The 12,500-nt window shown below is 57.0% G+C and overlaps 16 non-coding genes across 16 annotated transcripts in view; all 16 read right to left on the reverse strand.

Annotated features, from left to right (window-relative positions):
- Nucleotides 1-193: 193 nt before the first annotated feature.
- Nucleotides 194-312, reverse strand: LOC140414370 (5S ribosomal RNA). Its single transcript, XR_011943506.1, has one exon. It is a non-coding gene; the product is annotated as a 5S ribosomal RNA (ribosomal RNA).
- Nucleotides 313-1,006: 694 nt separating this feature from the next.
- Nucleotides 1,007-1,125, reverse strand: LOC140411968 (5S ribosomal RNA). The gene has a single exon (XR_011941178.1). It is a non-coding gene; the product is annotated as a 5S ribosomal RNA (ribosomal RNA).
- A 694-nt stretch (nucleotides 1,126-1,819) lies between these two features.
- Nucleotides 1,820-1,938, reverse strand: LOC140414371 (5S ribosomal RNA). The gene has a single exon (XR_011943507.1). It is a non-coding gene; the product is annotated as a 5S ribosomal RNA (ribosomal RNA).
- Nucleotides 1,939-2,632: 694 nt separating this feature from the next.
- On the reverse strand, nucleotides 2,633-2,751 carry LOC140413839 (5S ribosomal RNA). Its single transcript, XR_011942992.1, has one exon. It is a non-coding gene; the product is annotated as a 5S ribosomal RNA (ribosomal RNA).
- A 694-nt stretch (nucleotides 2,752-3,445) lies between these two features.
- Nucleotides 3,446-3,564, reverse strand: LOC140413423 (5S ribosomal RNA). The gene has a single exon (XR_011942592.1). It is a non-coding gene; the product is annotated as a 5S ribosomal RNA (ribosomal RNA).
- A 694-nt stretch (nucleotides 3,565-4,258) lies between these two features.
- Nucleotides 4,259-4,377, reverse strand: LOC140414892 (5S ribosomal RNA). The gene has a single exon (XR_011944018.1). It is a non-coding gene; the product is annotated as a 5S ribosomal RNA (ribosomal RNA).
- A 694-nt stretch (nucleotides 4,378-5,071) lies between these two features.
- Nucleotides 5,072-5,190, reverse strand: LOC140414503 (5S ribosomal RNA). The gene has a single exon (XR_011943637.1). It is a non-coding gene; the product is annotated as a 5S ribosomal RNA (ribosomal RNA).
- Nucleotides 5,191-5,884: 694 nt separating this feature from the next.
- On the reverse strand, nucleotides 5,885-6,003 carry LOC140414372 (5S ribosomal RNA). Its single transcript, XR_011943508.1, has one exon. It is a non-coding gene; the product is annotated as a 5S ribosomal RNA (ribosomal RNA).
- Nucleotides 6,004-6,697: 694 nt separating this feature from the next.
- On the reverse strand, nucleotides 6,698-6,816 carry LOC140414931 (5S ribosomal RNA). The gene has a single exon (XR_011944057.1). It is a non-coding gene; the product is annotated as a 5S ribosomal RNA (ribosomal RNA).
- Nucleotides 6,817-7,510: 694 nt separating this feature from the next.
- On the reverse strand, nucleotides 7,511-7,629 carry LOC140413840 (5S ribosomal RNA). Its single transcript, XR_011942993.1, has one exon. It is a non-coding gene; the product is annotated as a 5S ribosomal RNA (ribosomal RNA).
- A 694-nt stretch (nucleotides 7,630-8,323) lies between these two features.
- LOC140413425 (5S ribosomal RNA) lies at nucleotides 8,324-8,442 on the reverse strand. Its single transcript, XR_011942593.1, has one exon. It is a non-coding gene; the product is annotated as a 5S ribosomal RNA (ribosomal RNA).
- A 694-nt stretch (nucleotides 8,443-9,136) lies between these two features.
- On the reverse strand, nucleotides 9,137-9,255 carry LOC140414039 (5S ribosomal RNA). The gene has a single exon (XR_011943186.1). It is a non-coding gene; the product is annotated as a 5S ribosomal RNA (ribosomal RNA).
- A 694-nt stretch (nucleotides 9,256-9,949) lies between these two features.
- Nucleotides 9,950-10,068, reverse strand: LOC140414504 (5S ribosomal RNA). The gene has a single exon (XR_011943638.1). It is a non-coding gene; the product is annotated as a 5S ribosomal RNA (ribosomal RNA).
- Nucleotides 10,069-10,762: 694 nt separating this feature from the next.
- LOC140414374 (5S ribosomal RNA) lies at nucleotides 10,763-10,881 on the reverse strand. Its single transcript, XR_011943509.1, has one exon. It is a non-coding gene; the product is annotated as a 5S ribosomal RNA (ribosomal RNA).
- A 694-nt stretch (nucleotides 10,882-11,575) lies between these two features.
- Nucleotides 11,576-11,694, reverse strand: LOC140414932 (5S ribosomal RNA). The gene has a single exon (XR_011944058.1). It is a non-coding gene; the product is annotated as a 5S ribosomal RNA (ribosomal RNA).
- A 694-nt stretch (nucleotides 11,695-12,388) lies between these two features.
- LOC140411970 (5S ribosomal RNA) overlaps nucleotides 12,389-12,500 on the reverse strand; it is a 119-nt gene continuing 7 nt past the window's right edge. The window contains exon 1 of the ribosomal RNA XR_011941180.1: nucleotides 12,389-12,500. This exon is cut by the window's right edge and continues 7 nt beyond it. This is a non-coding gene — a ribosomal RNA (5S ribosomal RNA).

The following is a 12,500-nucleotide window of genomic DNA, read 5'->3' on the forward strand; positions in this document are numbered from 1 at the left end:
AGGCACCCAACCGTGCTGCGTTGCAAAGGCCCGGCAAAGCTGCAGCAGCTGAATGGCCCGACCAAGCCGCCTGCCTGAGTTGAGCCCGCAGGCAAGTGTTGGGAGGAATGGCGAGGACGCAGAGAGCAGCAAAAGGTTGGCCTGCCTCTGGTGTGGAGAGTGCTTGGCGTGAGCAGTCTCTGCTGGCCGCAAAAGCCTACTGCACCTGGTATTCCCAGGCGGTCTCCCATCCAAGTACTAACCAGGCCTGAGTCTGCTTAGCTTCCGAGATCAGACGAGATCAAGCGTTTTCAGACTAGTATGGCCGTAGGCATCCGCAGCACCGTCTTCTCGCCTATTCAAGCTGGCCACCCTAGCACCCTCGCCACTTCTTCTTTCCGGTTGTTTTCAATTTTTTCTCTCTCTTTTTCTACTTCTACTTCTACTTCTCCTCCTCTTTCTCTCCTTCTCCTGCTAATTCTAGCCTATATGCCTGATACTCGCTCCCCTTCATGCCATCCCCACCGAGCTCTCTTTTTTCTTCTCCACCTCCTCAAGGAAAACTGCAAGCCCCGCCTACCTCACACCAGCCTGCCGCCTGCACGCTGCTGCCTTTCCACATTGCAACGCTGCGCACTTCTCTCAGCACAGCCAGCACAAGGGTCAGGCAGGCAATGCAAGCCAGCTCTCTCTTCCTTCGCTTTCCACACCAGCCCCAATGCCACAACTTGCATTCATGCGGCGCCTTCAGGCTAGGAGAGAGAATGTCCTGCCGACACACTGGCTTGCGGCCACACGGGCCAGCTGGCGTGCCCATCAAAGTGCAGCACGCCAAGGCACACAACCGTGCTGCGTTGCAAAGGCCCGGCAAAGCTGCAGCAGCTGAATGGCCCGACCAAGCCGCCTGCCTGAGTTGAGCCCGCAGGCAAGTGTTGGGAGGAATGGCGAGGACGCAGAGAGCAGCAAAAGGTTGGCCTGCCTCTGGTGTGGAGAGTGCTTGGCGTGAGCAGTCTCTGCTGGCCGCAAAAGCCTACTGCACCTGGTATTCCCAGGCGGTCTCCCATCCAAGTACTAACCAGGCCTGAGTCTGCTTAGCTTCCGAGATCAGACGAGATCGGGCGTTTTCAGACTAGTATGGCCGTAGGCATCTGCATCACCGTCTTCTCGCCTATTCAAGCTGGCCACCCTAGCACCCTCGCCACTTCTTCTTTCCGGTTGTTTTCAATTTTTTCTCTCTCTTTTTCTACTTCTACTTCTACTTCTCCTCCTCTTTCTCTCCTTCTCCTGCTAATTCTAGCCTATATGCCTGATACTCGCTCCCCTTCATGCCATCCCCACCGAGCTCTCTTTTTTCTTCTCCACCTCCTCAAGGAAAACTGCAAGCCCCGCCTACCTCACACCAGCCTGCCGCCTGCACGCTGCTGCCTTTCCACATTGCAACGCTGCGCACTTCTCTCAGCACAGCCAGCACAAGGGTCAGGCAGGCAATGCAAGCCAGCTCTCTCTTCCTTCGCTTTCCACACCAGCCCCAATGCCACAACTTGCATTCATGCGGCGCCTTCAGGCTAGGAGAGAGAACATCCTGCCGACACACTGGCTTGCGGCCACACGGGCCAGCTGGCGTGCCCATCAAAGTGCAGCACGCCAAGGCACACAACCGTGCTGCGTTGCAAAGGCCCGGCAAAGCTGCAGCAGCTGAATGGCCCGACCAAGCCGCCTGCCTGAGTTGAGCCCGCAGGCAAGTGTTGGGAGGAATGGCGAGGACGCAGAGGGCAGCAAAAGGTTGGCCTGCCTCTGGTGTGGAGAGTGCTTGGCGTGAGCAGTCTCTGCTGGCCGCAAAAGCCTACTGCACCTGGTATTCCCAGGCGGTCTCCCATCCAAGTACTAACCAGGCCTGAGTCTGCTTAGCTTCCGAGATCAGACGAGATCAAGCGTTTTCAGACTAGTATGGCCGTAGGCATCTGCAGCACCGTCTTCTCGCCTATTCAAGTTGGCCACCCTAGCACCCTCGCCACTTCTTCTTTCCGGTTGTTTTCAATTTTTTCTCTCTCTTTTTCTACTTCTACTTCTACTTCTCCTCCTCTTTCTCTCCTTCTCCTGCTAATTCTAGCCTATATGCCTGATACTCGCTCCCCTTCATGCCATCCCCACCGAGCTCTCTTTTTTCTTCTCCACCTCCTCAAGGAAAACTGCAAGCCCCGCCTACCTCACACCAGCCTGCCGCCTGCACGCTGCTGCCTTTCCACATTGCAACGCTGCGCACTTCTCTCAGCACAGCCAGCACAAGGGTCAGGCAGGCAATGCAAGCCAGCTCTCTCTTCCTTCGCTTTCCACACCAGCCCCAATGCCACAACTTGCATTCATGCGGCGCCTTCAGGCTAGGAGAGAGAACGTCCTGCCGACACACTGGCTTGCGGCCACACGGGCCAGCTGGCGTGCCCATCAAACTGCAGCACGCCAAGGCACACAACCGTGCTGCGTTGCAAAGGCCCGGCAAAGCTGCAGCAGCTGAATGGCCCGACCAAGCCGCCTGCCTGAGTTGAGCCCGCAGGCAAGTGTTGGGAGGAATGGCGAGGACGCAGAGAGCAGCAAAAGGTTGGCCTGCCTCTGGTGTGGAGAGTGCTTGGCGTGAGCAGTCTCTGCTGGCCGCAAAAGCCGACTGCACCTGGTATTCCCAGGCGGTCTCCCATCCAAGTACTAACCAGGCCTGAGTCTGCTTAGCTTCCGAGATCAGACGAGATCGGGCGTTTTCAGACTAGTATGGCCGTAGGCATCTGCATCACCGTCTTCTCGCCTATTCAAGCTGGCCACCCTAGCACCCTCGCCACTTCTTCTTTCCGGTTGTTTTCAATTTTTTCTCTCTCTTTTTCTACTTCTACTTCTACTTCTCCTCCTCTTTCTCTCCTTCTCCTGCTAATTCTAGCCTATATGCCTGATACTCGCTCCCCTTCATGCCATCCCCACCGAGCTCTCTTTTTTCTTCTCCACCTCCTCAAGGAAAACTGCAAGCCCCGCCTACCTCACACCAGCCTGCCGCCTGCACGCTGCTGCCTTTCCACATTGCAACGCTGCGCACTTCTCTCAGCACAGCCAGCACAAGGGTCAGGCAGGCAATGCAAGCCAGCTCTCTCTTCCTTCGCTTTCCACACCAGCCCCAATGCCACAACTTGCATTCATGCGGCGCCTTCAGGCTAGGAGAGAGAACATCCTGCCGACACACTGGCTTGCGGCCACACGGGCCAGCTGGCGTGCCCATCAAAGTGCAGCACGCCAAGGCACACAACCGTGCTGCGTTGCAAAGGCCCGGCAAAGCTGCAGCAGCTGAATGGCCCGACCAAGCCGCCTGCCTGAGTTGAGCCCGCAGGCAAGTGTTGGGAGGAATGGCGAGGACGCAGAGGGCAGCAAAAGGTTGGCCTGCCTCTGGTGTGGAGAGTGCTTGGCGTGAGCAGTCACTGCTGGCCGCAAAAGCCTACTGCACCTGGTATTCCCAGGCGGTCTCCCATCCAAGTACTAACCAGGCCTGAGTCTGCTTAGCTTCCGAGATCAGACGAGATCGGGCATTTTCAGACTAGTATGGCCGTAGGCATCTGCAGCACCGTCTTCTCGCCTATTCAAGCTGGCCACCCTAGCACCCTCGCCACTTCTTCTTTCCGGTTGTTTTCAATTTTTTCTCTCTCTTTTTCTACTTCTACTTCGACTTCTCCTCCTCTTTCTCTCCTTCTCCTGCTAATTCTAGCCTATATGCCTGATACTCGCTCCCCTTCATGCCGTCCCCACCTAGCTCTCTTTTTTCTTCTCCACCTCCCCAAGGAAAACTGCAAGCCCCGCCCACCTCACACCAGCCTGCCGCCTGCACGCTGCTGCCTTTCCACATTGCAACGCTGCGCACTTCTCTCAGCACAGCCAGCACAAGGGTCAGGCAGGCAATGCAAGCCAGCTCTCTCTTCCTTCGCTTTCCACACCAGCCCCAATGCCACAACTTGCATTCATGCGGCGCCTTCAGGCTAGGAGAGAGAACATCCTGCCGACACACTGGCTTGCGGCCACACGGGCCAGCTGGCGTGCCCATCAAAGTGCAGCACGCCAAGGCACACAACCGTGCTGCGTTGCAAAGGCCCGGCAAAGCTGCAGCAGCTGAATGGCCCGACCAAGCCGCCTGCCTGAGTTGAGCCCGCAGGCAAGTGTTGGGAGGAATGGCGAGGACGCAGAGAGCAGCAAAAGGTTGGCCTGCCTCTGGTGTGGAGAGTGCTTGGCGTGAGCAGTCACTGCTGGCCGCAAAAGCCTACTGCACCTGGTATTCCCAGGCGGTCTCCCATCCAAGTACTAACTAGGCCTGAGTCTGCTTAGCTTCCGAGATCAGACGAGATCGGGCGTTTTCAGACTAGAATGGCCGTAGGCATCTGCAGCACCGTCTTCTCGCCTATTCAAGCTGGCCACCCTAGCACCCTCGCCACTTCTTCTTTCCGGTTGTTTTCAATTTTTTCTCTCTCTTTTTCTACTTCTACTTCTACTTCTCCTCCTCTTTCTCTCCTTCTCCTGCTAATTCTAGCCTATATGCCTGATACTCGCTCCCCTTCATGCCGTCCCCACCTAGCTCTCTTTTTTCTTCTCCACCTCCCCAAGGAAAACTGCAAGCGCCGCCCACCTCACACCAGCCTGCCGCCTGCACGCTGCTGCCTTTCCACATTGCAACGCTGCGCACTTCTCTCAGCACAGCCAGCACAAGGGTCAGGCAGGCAATGCAAGCCAGCTCTCTCTTCCTTCGCTTTCCACACCAGCCCCAATGCCACAACTTGCATTCATGCGGCGCCTTCAGGCTAGGAGAGAGAACGTCCTGCCGACACACTGGCTTGCGGCCACACGGGCCAGCTGGCGTGCCCATCAAAGTGCAGCACGCCAAGGCACCCAACCGTGCTGCGTTGCAAAGGCCCGGCAAAGCTGCAGCAGCTGAATGGCCCGACCAAGCCGCCTGCCTGAGTTGAGCCCGCAGGCAAGTGTTGGGAGGAATGGCGAGGACGCAGAGAGCAGCAAAAGGTTGGCCTGCCTCTGGTGTGGAGAGTGCTTGGCGTGAGCAGTCTCTGCTGGCCGCAAAAGCCTACTGCACCTGGTATTCCCAGGCGGTCTCCCATCCAAGTACTAACCAGGCCTGAGTCTGCTTAGCTTCCGAGATCAGACGAGATCGGGCGTTTTCAGACTAGTATGGCCGGAGGCATCTGCAGCACCGTCTTCTCGCCTATTCAAGCAGGCCACCCTAGCACCCTCGCCACTTCTTCTTTCCGGTTGTTTTCAATTTTTTCTCTCTCTTTTTCTACTTCTACTTCTACTTCTCCTCCTCTTTCTCTCCTTCTCCTGCTAATTCTAGCCTATATGCCTGATACTCGCTCCCCTTCATGCCATCCCCACCGAGCTCTCTTTTTTCTTCTCCACCTCCTCAAGGAAAACTGCAAGCCCCGCCCACCTCACACCAGCCTGCCGCCTGCACGCTGCTGCCTTTCCACATTGCAACGCTGCGCACTTCTCTCAGCACAGCCAGCACAAGGGTCAGGCAGGCAATGCAAGCCAGCTCTCTCTTCCTTCGCTTTCCACACCAGCCCCAATGCCACAACTTGCATTCATGCGGCGCCTTCAGGCTAGGAGAGAGAACGTCCTGCCGACACACTGGCTTGCGGCCACACGGGCCAGCTGGCGTGCCCATCAAAGTGCAGCACGCCAAGGCACCCAACCGTGCTGCGTTGCAAAGGCCCGGCAAAGCTGCAGCAGCTGAATGGCCCGACCAAGCCGCCTGCCTGAGTTGAGCCCGCAGGCAAGTGTTGGGAGGAATGGCGAGGACGCAGAGAGCAGCAAAAGGTTGGCCTGCCTCTGGTGTGGAGAGTGCTTGGCGTGAGCAGTCTCTGCTGGCCGCAAAAGCCTACTGCACCTGGTATTCCCAGGCGGTCTCCCATCCAAGTACTAACCAGGCCTGAGTCTGCTTAGCTTCCGAGATCAGACGAGATCAAGCGTTTTCAGACTAGTATGGCCGTAGGCATCTGCAGCACCGTCTTCTCGCCTATTCAAGTTGGCCACCCTAGCACCCTCGCCACTTCTTCTTTCCGGTTGTTTTCAATTTTTTCTCTCTCTTTTTCTACTTCTACTTCTACTTCTCCTCCTCTTTCTCTCCTTCTCCTGCTAATTCTAGCCTATATGCCTGATACTCGCTCCCCTTCATGCCGTCCCCACCTAGCTCTCTTTTTTCTTCTCCACCTCCCCAAGGAAAACTGCAAGCCCCGCCCACCTCACACCAGCCTGCCGCCTGCACGCTGCTGCCTTTCCACATTGCAACGCTGCGCACTTCTCTCAGCACAGCCAGCACAAGGGTCAGGCAGGCAATGCAAGCCAGCTCTCTCTTCCTTCGCTTTCCACACCAGCCCCAATGCCACAACTTGCATTCATGCGGCGCCTTCAGGCTAGGAGAGAGAACGTCCTGCCGACACACTGGCTTGCGGCCACACGGGCCAGCTGGCGTGCCCATCAAAGTGCAGCACGCCAAGGCACACAACCGTGCTGCGTTGCAAAGGCCCGGCAAAGCTGCAGCAGCTGAATGGCCCGACCAAGCCGCCTGCCTGAGTTGAGCCCGCAGGCAAGTGTTGGGAGGAATGGCGAGGACGCAGAGAGCAGCAAAAGGTTGGCCTGCCTCTGGTGTGGAGAGTGCTTGGCGTGAGCAGTCTCTGCTGGCCGCAAAAGCCTACTGCACCTGGTATTCCCAGGCGGTCTCCCATCCAAGTACTAACCAGGCCTGAGTCTGCTTAGCTTCCGAGATCAGACGAGATCAAGCATTTTCAGACTAGTATGGCCGTAGGCATCCGCAGCACCGTCTTCTCGCCTATTCAAGCTGGCCACCCTAGCACCCTCGCCACTTCTTCTTTCCGGTTGTTTTCAATTTTTTCTCTCTCTTTTTCTACTTCTACTTCTACTTCTCCTCCTCTTTCTCTCCTTCTCCTGCTAATTCTAGCCTATATGCCTGATACTCGCTCCCCTTCATGCCATCCCCACCGAGCTCTCTTTTTTCTTCTCCACCTCCTCAAGGAAAACTGCAAGCCCCGCCTACCTCACACCAGCCTGCCGCCTGCACGCTGCTGCCTTTCCACATTGCAACGCTGCGCACTTCTCTCAGCACAGCCAGCACAAGGGTCAGGCAGGCAATGCAAGCCAGCTCTCTCTTCCTTCGCTTTCCACACCAGCCCCAATGCCACAACTTGCATTCATGCGGCGCCTTCAGGCTAGGAGAGAGAACGTCCTGCCGACACACTGGCTTGCGGCCACACGGGCCAGCTGGCGTGCCCATCAAACTGCAGCACGCCAAGGCACACAACCGTGCTGCGTTGCAAAGGCCCGGCAAAGCTGCAGCAGCTGAATGGCCCGACCAAGCCGCCTGCCTGAGTTGAGCCCGCAGGCAAGTGTTGGGAGGAATGGCGAGGACGCAGAGAGCAGCAAAAGGTTGGCCTGCCTCTGGTGTGGAGAGTGCTTGGCGTGAGCAGTCTCTGCTGGCCGCAAAAGCCGACTGCACCTGGTATTCCCAGGCGGTCTCCCATCCAAGTACTAACCAGGCCTGAGTCTGCTTAGCTTCCGAGATCAGACGAGATCGGGCGTTTTCAGACTAGTATGGCCGTAGGCATCTGCATCACCGTCTTCTCGCCTATTCAAGCTGGCCACCCTAGCACCCTCGCCACTTCTTCTTTCCGGTTGTTTTCAATTTTTTCTCTCTCTTTTTCTACTTCTACTTCTACTTCTCCTCCTCTTTCTCTCCTTCTCCTGCTAATTCTAGCCTATATGCCTGATACTCGCTCCCCTTCATGCCATCCCCACCGAGCTCTCTTTTTTCTTCTCCACCTCCTCAAGGAAAACTGCAAGCCCCGCCTACCTCACACCAGCCTGCCGCCTGCACGCTGCTGCCTTTCCACATTGCAACGCTGCGCACTTCTCTCAGCACAGCCAGCACAAGGGTCAGGCAGGCAATGCAAGCCAGCTCTCTCTTCCTTCGCTTTCCACACCAGCCCCAATGCCACAACTTGCATTCATGCGGCGCCTTCAGGCTAGGAGAGAGAACATCCTGCCGACACACTGGCTTGCGGCCACACGGGCCAGCTGGCGTGCCCATCAAAGTGCAGCACGCCAAGGCACACAACCGTGCTGCGTTGCAAAGGCCCGGCAAAGCTGCAGCAGCTGAATGGCCCGACCAAGCCGCCTGCCTGAGTTGAGCCCGCAGGCAAGTGTTGGGAGGAATGGCGAGGACGCAGAGGGCAGCAAAAGGTTGGCCTGCCTCTGGTGTGGAGAGTGCTTGGCGTGAGCAGTCACTGCTGGCCGCAAAAGCCTACTGCACCTGGTATTCCCAGGCGGTCTCCCATCCAAGTACTAACCAGGCCTGAGTCTGCTTAGCTTCCGAGATCAGACGAGATCGGGCATTTTCAGACTAGTATGGCCGTAGGCATCTGCAGCACCGTCTTCTCGCCTATTCAAGCTGGCCACCCTAGCACCCTCGCCACTTCTTCTTTCCGGTTGTTTTCAATTTTTTCTCTCTCTTTTTCAACTTCTACTTCGACTTCTCCTCCTCTTTCTCTCCTTCTCCTGCTAATTCTAGCCTATATGCCTGATACTCGCTCCCCTTCATGCCGTCCCCACCTAGCTCTCTTTTTTCTTCTCCACCTCCCCAAGGAAAACTGCAAGCCCCGCCCACCTCACACCAGCCTGCCGCCTGCACGCTGCTGCCTTTCCACATTGCAACGCTGCGCACTTCTCTCAGCACAGCCAGCACAAGGGTCAGGCAGGCAATGCAAGCCAGCTCTCTCTTCCTTCGCTTTCCACACCAGCCCCAATGCCACAACTTGCATTCATGCGGCGCCTTCAGGCTAGGAGAGAGAACATCCTGCCGACACACTGGCTTGCGGCCACACGGGCCAGCTGGCGTGCCCATCAAAGTGCAGCACGCCAAGGCACACAACCGTGCTGCGTTGCAAAGGCCCGGCAAAGCTGCAGCAGCTGAATGGCCCGACCAAGCCGCCTGCCTGAGTTGAGCCCGCAGGCAAGTGTTGGGAGGAATGGCGAGGACGCAGAGAGCAGCAAAAGGTTGGCCTGCCTCTGGTGTGGAGAGTGCTTGGCGTGAGCAGTCACTGCTGGCCGCAAAAGCCTACTGCACCTGGTATTCCCAGGCGGTCTCCCATCCAAGTACTAACTAGGCCTGAGTCTGCTTAGCTTCCGAGATCAGACGAGATCGGGCGTTTTCAGACTAGTATGGCCGTAGGCATCTGCAGCACCGTCTTCTCGCCTATTCAAGCTGGCCACCCTAGCACCCTCGCCACTTCTTCTTTCCGGTTGTTTTCAATTTTTTCTCTCTCTTTTTCTACTTCTACTTCTACTTCTCCTCCTCTTTCTCTCCTTCTCCTGCTAATTCTAGCCTATATGCCTGATACTCGCTCCCCTTCATGCCGTCCCCACCTAGCTCTCTTTTTTCTTCTCCACCTCCCCAAGGAAAACTGCAAGCGCCGCCCACCTCACACCAGCCTGCCGCCTGCACGCTGCTGCCTTTCCACATTGCAACGCTGCGCACTTCTCTCAGCACAGCCAGCACAAGGGTCAGGCAGGCAATGCAAGCCAGCTCTCTCTTCCTTCGCTTTCCACACCAGCCCCAATGCCACAACTTGCATTCATGCGGCGCCTTCAGGCTAGGAGAGAGAACGTCCTGCCGACACACTGGCTTGCGGCCACACGGGCCAGCTGGCGTGCCCATCAAAGTGCAGCACGCCAAGGCACCCAACCGTGCTGCGTTGCAAAGGCCCGGCAAAGCTGCAGCAGCTGAATGGCCCGACCAAGCCGCCTGCCTGAGTTGAGCCCGCAGGCAAGTGTTGGGAGGAATGGCGAGGACGCAGAGAGCAGCAAAAGTTTGGCCTGCCTCTGGTGTGGAGAGTGCTTGGCGTGAGCAGTCTCTGCTGGCCGCAAAAGCCTACTGCACCTGGTATTCCCAGGCGGTCTCCCATCCAAGTACTAACCAGGCCTGAGTCTGCTTAGCTTCCGAGATCAGACGAGATCGGGCGTTTTCAGACTAGTATGGCCGGAGGCATCTGCAGCACCGTCTTCTCGCCTATTCAAGCAGGCCACCCTAGCACCCTCGCCACTTCTTCTTTCCGGTTGTTTTCAATTTTTTCTCTCTCTTTTTCTACTTCTACTTCTACTTCTCCTCCTCTTTCTCTCCTTCTCCTGCTAATTCTAGCCTATATGCCTGATACTCGCTCCCCTTCATGCCATCCCCACCGAGCTCTCTTTTTTCTTCTCCACCTCCTCAAGGAAAACTGCAAGCCCCGCCCACCTCACACCAGCCTGCCGCCTGCACGCTGCTGCCTTTCCACATTGCAACGCTGCGCACTTCTCTCAGCACAGCCAGCACAAGGGTCAGGCAGGCAATGCAAGCCAGCTCTCTCTTCCTTCGCTTTCCACACCAGCCCCAATGCCACAACTTGCATTCATGCGGCGCCTTCAGGCTAGGAGAGAGAACGTCCTGCCGACACACTGGCTTGCGGCCACACGGGCCAGCTGGCGTGCCCATCAAAGTGCAGCACGCCAAGGCACCCAACCGTGCTGCGTTGCAAAGGCCCGGCAAAGCTGCAGCAGCTGAATGGCCCGACCAAGCCGCCTGCCTGAGTTGAGCCCGCAGGCAAGTGTTGGGAGGAATGGCGAGGACGCAGAGAGCAGCAAAAGGTTGGCCTGCCTCTGGTGTGGAGAGTGCTTGGCGTGAGCAGTCTCTGCTGGCCGCAAAAGCCTACTGCACCTGGTATTCCCAGGCGGTCTCCCATCCAAGTACTAACCAGGCCTGAGTCTGCTTAGCTTCCGAGATCAGACGAGATCAAGCGTTTTCAGACTAGTATGGCCGTAGGCATCTGCAGCACCGTCTTCTCGCCTATTCAAGTTGGCCACCCTAGCACCCTCGCCACTTCTTCTTTCCGGTTGTTTTCAATTTTTTCTCTCTCTTTTTCTACTTCTACTTCTACTTCTCCTCCTCTTTCTCTCCTTCTCCTGCTAATTCTAGCCTATATGCCTGATACTCGCTCCCCTTCATGCCGTCCCCACCTAGCTCTCTTTTTTCTTCTCCACCTCCCCAAGGAAAACTGCAAGCCCCGCCCACCTCACACCAGCCTGCCGCCTGCACGCTGCTGCCTTTCCACATTGCAACGCTGCGCACTTCTCTCAGCACAGCCAGCACAAGGGTCAGGCAGGCAATGCAAGCCAGCTCTCTCTTCCTTCGCTTTCCACACCAGCCCCAATGCCACAACTTGCATTCATGCGGCGCCTTCAGGCTAGGAGAGAGAACGTCCTGCCGACACACTGGCTTGCGGCCACACGGGCCAGCTGGCGTGCCCATCAAAGTGCAGCACGCCAAGGCACACAACCGTGCTGCGTTGCAAAGGCCCGGCAAAGCTGCAGCAGCTGAATGGCCCGACCAAGCCGCCTGCCTGAGTTGAGCCCGCAGGCAAGTGTTGGGAGGAATGGCGAGGACGCAGAGAGCAGCAAAAGGTTGGCCTGCCTCTGGTGTGGAGAGTGCTTGGCGTGAGCAGTCTCTGCTGGCCGCAAAAGCCTACTGCACCTGGTATTCCCAGGCGGTCTCCCATCCAAGTACTAACCAGGCCTGAGTCTGCTTAGCTTCCGAGATCAGACGAGATCAAGCATTTTCAGACTAGTATGGCCGTAGGCATCCGCAGCACCGTCTTCTCGCCTATTCAAGCTGGCCACCCTAGCACCCTCGCCACTTCTTCTTTCCGGTTGTTTTCAATTTTTTCTCTCTCTTTTTCTACTTCTACTTCTACTTCTCCTCCTCTTTCTCTCCTTCTCCTGCTAATTCTAGCCTATATGCCTGATACTCGCTCCCCTTCATGCCATCCCCACCGAGCTCTCTTTTTTCTTCTCCACCTCCTCAAGGAAAACTGCAAGCCCCGCCTACCTCACACCAGCCTGCCGCCTGCACGCTGCTGCCTTTCCACATTGCAACGCTGCGCACTTCTCTCAGCACAGCCAGCACAAGGGTCAGGCAGGCAATGCAAGCCAGCTCTCTCTTCCTTCGCTTTCCACACCAGCCCCAATGCCACAACTTGCATTCATGCGGCGCCTTCAGGCTAGGAGAGAGAACGTCCTGCCGACACACTGGCTTGCGGCCACACGGGCCAGCTGGCGTGCCCATCAAAGTGCAGCACGCCAAGGCACACAACCGTGCTGCGTTGCAAAGGCCCGGCAAAGCTGCAGCAGCTGAATGGCCCGACCAAGCCGCCTGCCTGAGTTGAGCCCGCAGGCAAGTGTTGGGAGGAATGGCGAGGACGCAGAGAGCAGCAAAAGGTTGGCCTGCCTCTGGTGTGGAGAGTGCTTGGCGTGAGCAGTCTCTGCTGGCCGCAAAAGCCTACTGCACCTGGTATTCCCAGGCGGTCTCCCATCCAAGTACTAACCAGGCCTGAGTCTGCTTAGCTTCCGAGATCAGACGAGATCGGGCGTTTTCAGACTAGTATGGC

This window comes from Scyliorhinus torazame, chromosome 4, assembly GCF_047496885.1.
Source record: "Scyliorhinus torazame isolate Kashiwa2021f chromosome 4, sScyTor2.1, whole genome shotgun sequence".
NCBI lineage: Eukaryota > Metazoa > Chordata > Chondrichthyes > Carcharhiniformes > Scyliorhinidae > Scyliorhinus > Scyliorhinus torazame.